We start from the raw sequence: 10,915 nt of genomic DNA, 5'->3' as shown, positions 1-10,915 counted from the left end.
AGATGCAACTGAAAGGGAGAAACTGAGAGAAAGGGATAAAGGCTTTGACAGAAGAAGAGGACAATGTTTTTTTAACGTTGGAACGGAACAACCTAGAAATAGCAGCAAGTGCCGCCTCCATACTATTCAATAACATCCAGTCACAGCTTCACTGTATGGCAGGGATTGTGCCAGTTCCTAACCTCTCTGATGCGGCTGGAAATCCATGACCATTGCTTATTGTGTGGTGGCAGCGAGGAATTAAAGGGGGATCTGTGGGGTTTGGTACCATGAAATAGTGTTACCACTGCCTATTGTGTTTCCGTCACCAGTTAATTCCGAAGGATCAAGAAACAAATGTGTCCAAAATTCATGGAGTATTAGGTGGTGAACCACAAAGAGCACAGTGAGTCTAACTCGATCTCACTGCCAATCATTAGCCGTGGCTGGAGAGAGGGGAGGTGGGGGGGGAAAAGACGCATCAGTGAAGCTACATCCCAGCCACACGCACGACGAGGAGACACCTTTGAGTTTATGTGTCGTAAACATGGTGCCTTCAGCTTTAACTCAGCAGCTCGTCATTACCCGAGGCCATGTAATCGGACACATTTAAAACAATAAATAGCATTTCGGCAACGGCTCTGTTATGTCTCTATTCGGCACACAACAGCTGGCTGCTCTTACACTGCACACTGCAACCACAAGAAACCCAGCAAACCAGCTGCTGAGTGAAACTGAACATCATATATTCACGTAATTAACGTCTGTCTGAGGACATAATGGATTACGGTGGAAAATGTGCAGCGTTTTGAGGCTGATCGTTCTTTCACACCCAACAGCCTCGTAAATATTTCATTTGGAAGAAAGCAACATCAGCCTGTTACTATGTGAGATCAACAGTTCAGTCGCTTGGTTCTTCGTTAACCCATTCTCCACCGTTCCTAATTTCAACCAGCCGTTCCATCTGGAACCAGAAAAGATACACAAAGGGTTAACAACCAGACAATTAAAACGTTGAACATTCCAAGGATGAAGACCTCTTTCTGGTTCTCCTCCAGCGGATTTACTTCAAGACCTTCATCCTGATATTCAAATCCCTTCACATTCCCACTCTCCCTTAACTTTGCTATCTCCTCCGTTCCATTCTCCCACCTGTCCACTCCACTCATCTGATTCCGATCACATCCTTCCCTCCATCCCATCATCGGTTGTCAAGGCTTCAGACACGATGACCATCTCCCTCCACCCCCACCACCTCCTCGATACTTTTATCTGACTTTAAAACTCTTGGGCTTTAAAGTTCTTTTAAAAAGTTCATTCTATCCCTCTATAGAACTGCGATGTATTCCTTAAGACAAGAATGGAGATATTCCAATATATAGTCAGATTCACAAACATAATATTTATCACACTTGCACTTTATTTTTCCTATTTTCTTTTTCCCCTGTACTTCTCTTGCCCAGCTTTATTTCGGGTCTCTTGCCTACGTCTGGTATGTTTCTGTAGGCACCAACCCAAGTGGTCATTCTTGACGTGCATCACCTTTGTCCCATCAAGATCAACCAGCTCAGCACCCATCAAACCATGGTACAGGGTGCCTTTTCTCCTTTACAGTATAATCAAAATGAGAAACTTTGGCATGAGTCGAAAGAAGCAATAAAAGTCAAACTGCATTTTACAGAAATAGCATTTTATTGCAATGAAATGATTGCCAGTGAAATGTCACTATACATAGACAGAGCAAAGCACTTCACACACACACACACGCACGCACACAACTTAAACATGCCTCCCAACAAAACTGCTTTACATCAACCAGCAAAGAGTAGAAACATAAGTGCAATCGACAAAAAAAGGCATTAAATGTACATACCATAAAAATTACACAGTGCTTTGCAACAAAACACTTCAAGGTCGGGAATCAACTGTCCTGATTGAATGAAAAAAGAATTGCACATAGATATCATCTCATCCATTTCTGTACACAGGATGGCAGAGTGTAAAAGTCCTTGGTGCTTTCTGCCAAGGCAAGACTTTTAAAAATGTAAGTACTTTGCAGTATTTTTAAATATTAAGTAGATATAAAACTGTAAGAAAATCTGGATGCTTTAAATTCATCCTTTTCATTAATGTGAAAGGCTGTCAAGCGGGACCTCTTCATCTAACATTATTTTTTATTACCCTTCTTTGAAGGTTCGGATATAGATTGGGTTATGGCTGCCGACAATGAGAGCCATGCATAACTTAGCCCAAGTGGCCAGTCTTCACGCGCAAACCCAGACAAGGCCTGCAAACCCTGGGTGAGACTTCACAGTGGAGTCTGATCCTGTCCTCATAGGACATCTGTACCATGGCTGATTTTTCCTCTCCCTAGCCCAGTGGCACAAAAAGCATTTGCAACATCCTTTCCACAATCCTAGCTTGACAACCTTTAAAGTATATCTTATTTATATATTTGAGGAATTTTGATTTGTTTTCAAAATTGCTGGCCACTTACTGTTTGTTGTATTGTTTCCAACCTGTGCTCAATTTATCACCCACTACATGTAATGTGTTGAAGTCAGCAGTGCTATTCAAACAAGGGGATTGCATTTTTAAGAGTAAATTGGAACGTTTGCTGCAGCGACTGCCACATGGTCTGGTCAATGCTCCTTCCACCTCTGGCCAGTTAGTAGCGTTCTATTCTCAGTACACACTGTAAGGGTCCCAAGAGATACCAATTGTCAGTCAACGAGGCCCACAGCACAAGAGTTTCTGCCCTGAGGAAATTGGTGTGGGAAGAGGAAAAAACATACTGGAGATAAGGTGACACCTTTCTTATGACTTTAGGCTAAGTTGGGACACTATAGAAATATTTTGACCTGACGGGAGCGTGGAGGAAGACTTACTTTGCATTTAACCCACGTATAATGTTCTGGGAATGCTGGATGGTAGAAGGCAGAGAGAGCTATGCTCTGCATCGAACCTGCTGCTGATTTGGGAATGCTTAAGGTTGATATTCAGGTATCAAAAAATAAAAGTGTTTCATCAGCACTGGCATCATACATCTTGATAGTTACAAAACTCAGTTTGAAGAATGTTGCACGTCATAAAAGTTAGAAATATGTACTGTTTGTTTAAATTTTCTGTTGTGAAAATTATAATAGGATTAGCGAACAGCATGTTATAAAGCCATAGCTTGGCTCTATGGTACATGTTACATATCAGGGTTCTTGTTGCTATGTCATTGCAATGGAATTTTCACATTATAAAAATTGCCATAATTTAGATTGGTGTATGATAATTCCAACATTGCTGTGTTTAAGTCATTTATGATTTAAGAGCTTTCCCAAGTTCATCCTTTGGTTTTGTCTCTGGGCCGATCATGGTTTGATTGCTGTCATCCACCAAGATCCCCCACAATGAAATCTCATACTCATCCCAGAATTTCTAGTAAATAATCCTGTCAGCCTGGTCCTTTTCCCTTTGTTATTGGCCTTGTAATCACTGCCCCACTCTAACAGTTTGCTTTCAGTTATAGTCTTGTTCTGCTTTTCCTCTCTGTCGGTGACGCACTTGCTAACATTCCCATGAAGATAGCACTCTCCTCAATTACTTGCTTTTTCTGCACTTTCACTTTGGTGGTGAGAGTGTGATTCGATGTCAATTTTACTTCTCCCCTCCTGAATGGGATCGCGTTGACTCTGCTTTTTTCCTTCTGCTGTTCACGGACAGCCTCCAGTACCACTCACAAGTGGCTGGTATTCACCTGTGGTAGAACTGACAGGCTATTTAACTCTGATGTGGCATCACTAGTGAAGTACAAACCTGTCTTCACCTGACATACACACTTGCACACCTTTTAGCAAGACTCTCTCGACAGTGTACCATGATCGGGAATCCTGGCTTATTTTCCCTCCCTGAGGCCAACTATATTGCTTTGGCTGAAATCAACTAACTCAGCACACTTTGAGGATTGAACCTGTAAAAACTGACCACTTCATACATTCATTTCAGTTTCTTTTTTTAAATACGACAAAATCCCACTTCCGATCTCTTAATTGACATATGGCCTCACACCTCGCTGATAATAAAATATAACGCATATGGATTTTTAAAGAATTTACCGTCTCTCGCTTTTCACCCCCGGTTGCTCATGGTTGTGCATTCTCCTTCAGGCAAGAGGGCTGAGCCATGGACCTCAGAATATATGGTCTGAATGCATCACTGTGACGAGTTGATAAAGAGGTCAACCAGTGTAGGATGAGCTGGTTCTGCCAGTTTGTGTCCTTCTCCACCTTCTGGGTTCAGCACTCGAGGTCTAAATTGTGGTAATTCCTAACAGGAGTTAATAATGACCTAAGTCACAAATAAAATTTCTTTCCAGCAGCAAGAAGTTTGCCACTCTGACCTGCGACGAGATCAATCTGGAAGTAGATTGAATCAAGTTGACATACTTCCAGTTCTTCTAGCTACAAGAAAGAGTAGCTATTTTTTCCAATTCAGAGTTGTTAATAAACTGTTAGGAATGGCTGTAATTTGCCCACAAAACAACATCACGGCACTTTACAGTATATCAGCAAAGTGTTTCGAGACATCCTCCTGACACGAAAGGTCTCATACCAAATGTAAGGATGATTATTATAAATTAGACCAAATTTGAAAAATGTGGTAAACCAGCTGGTGAAAAATCCCACATGGGCAACCAGCAATTCTAAACATATATGAAGGCTGAGGTCCAGACTTCTATTAGTCCTGCAGCTGTGAGAGTTTACCCTTAACTGAAGGAGCTCCCAGGATGGGAATCCCAACACACTGCTGCTGGAACTAATGGAACATTCCCACTTGAAGGAAGTTTCAGGCTACAGGCCAGAGATTTGCTGCTGGAACGAATGAACCAAAGCTAATTGAGGTATCTTTCAAGCCAGTGCTTCGCTGCCAGAGCTAACAAAGCATCTCAAGTCAGGAGAGCTTCTAAACCGGTGCTGGAGTATTGGACTACATCAACTGAGTGATCTTCCATGCTCCAGATTAATACTCTGCTCCTGTTGTTAATGGAATACCTGCACTGAACTCCTGCAAACAAAATGCTGAATTCTTTTTGTCAAATATTACAGTCTACAAAAATAAACATAATGTCTATGTCACACACAATGCAAATAAATTACAATAGGTGCAATGTTATGGGAAATCTTCACCAGTGTAAACAGCTTCCGAGACACCAATCTATTCCTCCCCCTACCCAATGGAAGGGGATGAATAAAGAGAATGTTTCATCAACCACACTATATGTTCCCATTAAGACACCTTTGTTGAATGTAGCACATTGAATATGTCCCTCTTCATAAGACAACATAAAGTAGAAAAACAGATACTCCAAAGAAATATAGTCCTGTGGATATAATCTAAAACTGCTGCTGCAGGCTCCAAAGGCTTAACACACGTGATACTTTTGAAGAACAAAAAATCCACTTACATTAACACACGATTTCAGAGTATCTCAAAATTTACCACAGCTATTCAAACCATACAGTGTTTCACTTGGTTGAGGGAAGCCCATGTTCACTTACATTTGGGGATTGTGTGCTGGAGGCTCCTCCATCTAGACCTGAATCCCTTATGAAAGGACACAGACATTCATGACACGGAGCACAGCAAAGAATATGGGTCTTACAGTGGCTTGTGACAGAGGGGTTGCCTCAGTAAACAATTGCTTGTGATTTTTGCCACTTGACTGCTTCAATTTGCCTTAATCCCAGATCCTTTGTGGACTCTGGGAGGTGTGGTAGAGGAGAACAGCCAAGGGTATGCTTTAGTTTTCACCAGACAGGACATTCTGTGCCATCCTTAATACACCCTACCTACTATTGCAAATTGTACGCAGAATTTCAATATAGGTGATCCACACATGATAATATGTGAGGCATATAGTATATAGTATAAAGACATTGCATTTCACATTGTTAAACCTCCATCATGCTTGAACATACAAACATATTTACAATGTTTTTATATGGAGGGAAGAGGATATCAAACATATATTGACTCTTTTACCAATTTAAACATACTTAGAATTTTCACAAAATACTTCTGAAATAAACTAAACCCTGTTCGTTTAAGTAATTTCTTCCATTGAATGTACTTCCTCCCTCCGGTTCTTGTTAAGGTTTTTCAGCCATTTCATATCCCTCAGGCCAGAGCACATTGTGCTCACTTGTTGGACCATCTTGGTTCCCATCTTGTTCCTTGTAAAAAGCTAAAAGCATGTGATGTCACTGTCGATCCCACATCAGTCTGATTACTCAAAGAAGCAAGCCAGGGATGGAAACACAATGTTTGTTTGGCAGAGTTTGACACCATCAGTGTGGAATGGTATAATCTCCAAACAGAGATGCTATTTCCTATGACATACAAATTAAAAATAAAGTTAAATTATGTTACACAAACTAAACACGTTGTTGCCTTCATACTGACCATAAATATCACAAAATCACATCACTTAAGTGTCCCGCTAACATAATATCATGCTGTTAGGTTTTGGACTGAATGAACAACCACAGTTTTGTTTTAAGAGTTTTCTTTCTACTTGTAAACAAGAGGAGGACAGCTGTTTTGCTCCTTGTTGAGAACAAAAGTCAATATCGAATGCAGCAGGATACAACAATTCAGAATTCCTGTCAGGATGAGAAATTTCCTATGGACAGAGTTGCTGGGTGTTCTCTTTATTCCCGTTTCAAAATTGTTGAGGCTGTTGAACAAAGATCAATTGTGTTCCAGTGTTCCTAACCCTGAAAGCAAACAGTGCACTGAAATTGCAGTCCTTCACCCTTGCTTCCATCTTCCTCACCAATAATTTCTTCCCTAGAAATTCAGCAAACAAATACTGCGAAGAACCAAACATGTCACCCTTGATACTATATTAACTCCCAACAGCTGGAAACAACTTTTCTTTGCAACACCCGTCCACCCATCTCAGTCTTTGGTAAGGTAAGGAAGTACATTTCTTTCTGTGGTCGCTTGCCCGAGGGCGCTTTTCACACTACGGTGCTGTGCTGGGAAAGGAGTGTGGAGATTTTGTGTTAATAATATAACTTTGCGACTGCTGATATTTTCATACAGTTGTTGCTTTTCCATATTGAAGCAAGAGAGGCGAGAACTCTTTGATTCGGACACACAGTCTGCCCTTGGTCCATGGGTTTTGGAGGCAAAGTGGCTGGAAGTCATCCCGTAGCCATTTCTCCATAGTGTCTGTGACGAGCATCAGGCCAAAATGATCGAGTTGATCATCTCTGTAACACAGCGCCTCCGTGCTTCCTGACATTTTAATCGACACTTCATTCATTTCCTTCACCACCAGCTTGACGATCTCACATGCGGACGTGCTGACTGTGACTTGGAGCTGTAAAACAGAGAAGCGCACATCAGTAACCAGAATATGGGTGACAGCAGCAGCACCAATGTTATAATAATAATAATCCTTGCGTCTGATATAGCTCCTTATCAGGTCTTTAAGACGTCTCAAAGCGCTTCGCAGAATATACTGTAAAGTGAATTGACTGTAAATATTGTGGACAAAATATTGCTCATCATTTCAGTATTCACAAACGTTACTATGAATGAGCAGTACATTGCAAACTTTGCTCGGGGGTTACTGAGCCCTGTAGTCGGCGAAAACAGCATCAAAACACACAGATCAGAAATGATGAACCAATTATGAATAAAGCATTGATTGGATTAACAAAGATATTGTCTGCTTACTCAGTAATTGATACCAAAACCAATTGTAGTTTCCTAATTATTAATCTCCTATTTGTTTAATAGTCAGGATCTTAATAATAATGTCAAAATTCCGTCTTTGACACGATGCTGTGACGTATTTCCCAATGAAAGTTACAAGCTCGCATTGTCACATTGTTATTTGTAAAATTTAAATTTTTGAACATCTTCAACTAAATATTTTTCTGCTGATTGGGCTGAGGCCAAACACAGCACCTTGGGACGTGAAAGGCGTTATACAAATGTAATTTTGGTGTTGCTGTTGTTGAGGGACATTAGTGCTGAGCACAGAGCACCACCGGGATTAGATAGCAAATAAAGCTTCTGAACAGTGTCCCATTCAGTACAAGTTAGCTTACAGACTAAAACTACAGTGCGATATCCAGCACTCCCATGTCAGATAAGCAAGGTTAGCAACAGAAAGTCACAAATTGTGATTCTTACCTTTGGTGGTCTTCAACGGTTGACATGAATCTGAAGGTAAGATTCGGAATTGGGTGACTTTCTGTTACAAATACTGAATTTTAGACCCCAGTGTTACAGGAGTAACATTTTAATTTGAAAAGTTGCCGTCAGGAACCAAGTTAACTGAGAAAGATGGAACAGTTTAAGGCAGTGTCAGGTAGTCCGTATTTAAGTTAAATCATGTCATAAAAACCTATTGGAAGGGAGATTGCTTTGGCTGTGAGGATTTTGGAAGAAGGATGTTGGAAAATAAATGAAGACTAAGCAAATGGTTCCGCTACCAGTATTCCCACCTCTTAAACCTCTAAAACCTGAAATTCGAGGTGCAATTTGTTATGGAAAAACAAGAGCCAGAGTGCACGGTACTATAGAGAAAACAAGAAAATGGACAATTTGAAGAAAAAAAGATTTACTTGGAAAATTCTTCGCTGACTCCAGAAAACAAACAAGCTCCAGGGGGAGGGCTGAATCACCACTAACACGAGAGCATCGCTTAATATCTCCTTGTACCCTCTACACTGCTGTTGATGTTACGTGGCGGATTTGGGTCCCTGCCTATACCTCTTCCTTTAAAAAAAACTGTCTAGATTTTTCTTGAACGAGTGAATGCTATATAAACAGACAGTATCAAATGGGAGCTTGTTCTGGTGCTCAACCTCCATTACACTGCACTTCCTCATAATAAACAACATTATTGCTTTCAGCCCATCCGAACAAGCTGTTCAGATCAATTGGCAATGTGTCCGTCTTCATTCTGCAAGCATTTGACACAAATTTTAGCATCATTGGCAAAGGTGGCAATAATGTTATTCATGTTTATTATAATGTCGTTGATGAAGATTATGAACAGAAGGACACTCAATACCGATGATCATCCCTCAGCTGGATTCCCTTCTGTTGTTGACCACATCCAATTTCTGTTGCTCAGCCAATTTTCAATCCACCCTTTGACCCCATGCCCCAACTCCTGTTTTCCTGCCCTTGACTAGGACACCGTTGGGAGGCACCTTGTTGAAGGCTTTTTACAAATCAAGGTAGATTACATCCACTGCTGACTTGGCATCAACCAGCTCAGTCATCTCCTCAAAACCCCCCACTAAGTTTGTCAACCACAATCTTATGTTACAAACACCACTCAGGTGGATCCTGATGCCTCCATCATCACACCCTCCAGGAGGCCTTCCACAAGTTTCCATATGATTGAAGTGAGGCAGGGTCTGTGTTGTTACCTTTCTTAACGATGGGCAACACATGTGCCATAATAAAGGAACCTCCTGTTATTATGGACAGAGGAAATTTTAAGGGAACCACTTTGCATTGATTATACAAAGGCTACGAGCCAGGAGAGAAATTCTGGGCTTGCGCTGGTGGGAGAGTCCATGACGCTCTAATTGAATTATGATTTGATAATGAGGAACAGTTGGAAAACCCAAACTCCCATCGGCTCAGTTTGCTCTTCTGATTTCTGGGATTGATTAGAAGGAGACAATTGCTTTAGCCAAGCATCTTCAGTGCCAAGTAGATCAGTACAAGTGTCCATTAGTTATAATTACTATAAACAATGATCTCATAGATATTAAGATAGGAACTGAAAAATTTATTATTGTGTCAAATTATTGTATTACTGCTGTCCTGACGGATTGTCTGTAAGACATCAAGACCTGGATGAGAGCTAACTTTCTCCAGTTGAATGTCAACAAGACCAAGGCCCTCATTGATTAAAGATGTGGTAGTGCGGTATTTAGGGGAGCACGATATAATTAGACCAAGTCAAAATGGCTTTACAAAAGGGAAGTCATGTTTGACAAATCTCACAGTTTTTTGAGGATATTTCGAGTAAACTAGATAAGTGGATGTGGTCTATTTGGACTTCCAGAAGGCATTCGATAAGGTGCCGCATAAAAGGTTAGTCCAAAAGATAGGGGCCCACGGAATTGGGGGGAGCATATTAATGTGAATTGGGGAATGGTTAACGGGTAGGAAACAAAGAGTAGGGATAAACGGGTCCTTTTCAGATTGGCGGGATGTGACTAGTGGATCAGTTCTTGGGCCTCAGCTATTTACCATCTACATCAACGATCTAGATGAGGACATCGAAGTTAATATATCTAAATTCGCGGATGACACAAAACTAGGAGGAAATGTCAACACAGAGGATGACATTAAAAAAATGCAGTGCAACATCGGTGATTGGGCAGGTAGGTGGCAGATGAAGTATAACGTAGGGAAGTGCAAAGTCATCCACCAAGGTAGCAAAAACAGTAGAGTGGGTTATTTTTTAGAAGGGGAGCGATTGGAATGTGTTAGCGTCCAGAGGGACTTGGGTGTCCTTGTACACCAATCACAGAAAGTTTGTCTGCAGGTGCAGTAAGCAATTAGGAAGTCTAATTCTGAAAGGATTAGAGTATAAGAGTAGGGAAGTCTTGCTGCAACTGTAAAGGGTCCTGGTGAGACCACACCTGGAATACTGTGTGCAGTTTTGGTCTCCTTATTTAAGGAAGGATGTACTTGCCTTGGAGGGGTTGCAGCGTAGATTTACTAGGTTAGTACCAGGGATGAAGGGGATGAGTTACGAGGATAGGCTGACCAATTTGGGCCTATATTCTCTGGAATATAGAAGAATTAGAGGGGATCTTTTAGAAACCTATAAGATCATCAAAGGGCAATGATAGAGTAGATAGTGGGAGATTGTTTCCCCTGGTTGGAGAAACTAAAA

This window comes from Callorhinchus milii, unplaced genomic scaffold (genome assembly GCF_018977255.1).
Source record: "Callorhinchus milii isolate IMCB2004 unplaced genomic scaffold, IMCB_Cmil_1.0 Scaffold16, whole genome shotgun sequence".
In the NCBI taxonomy this organism is placed as follows: Eukaryota; Metazoa; Chordata; class Chondrichthyes; order Chimaeriformes; family Callorhinchidae; genus Callorhinchus; species Callorhinchus milii.
Note: the sequence above shows the minus strand (reverse complement) of the source record.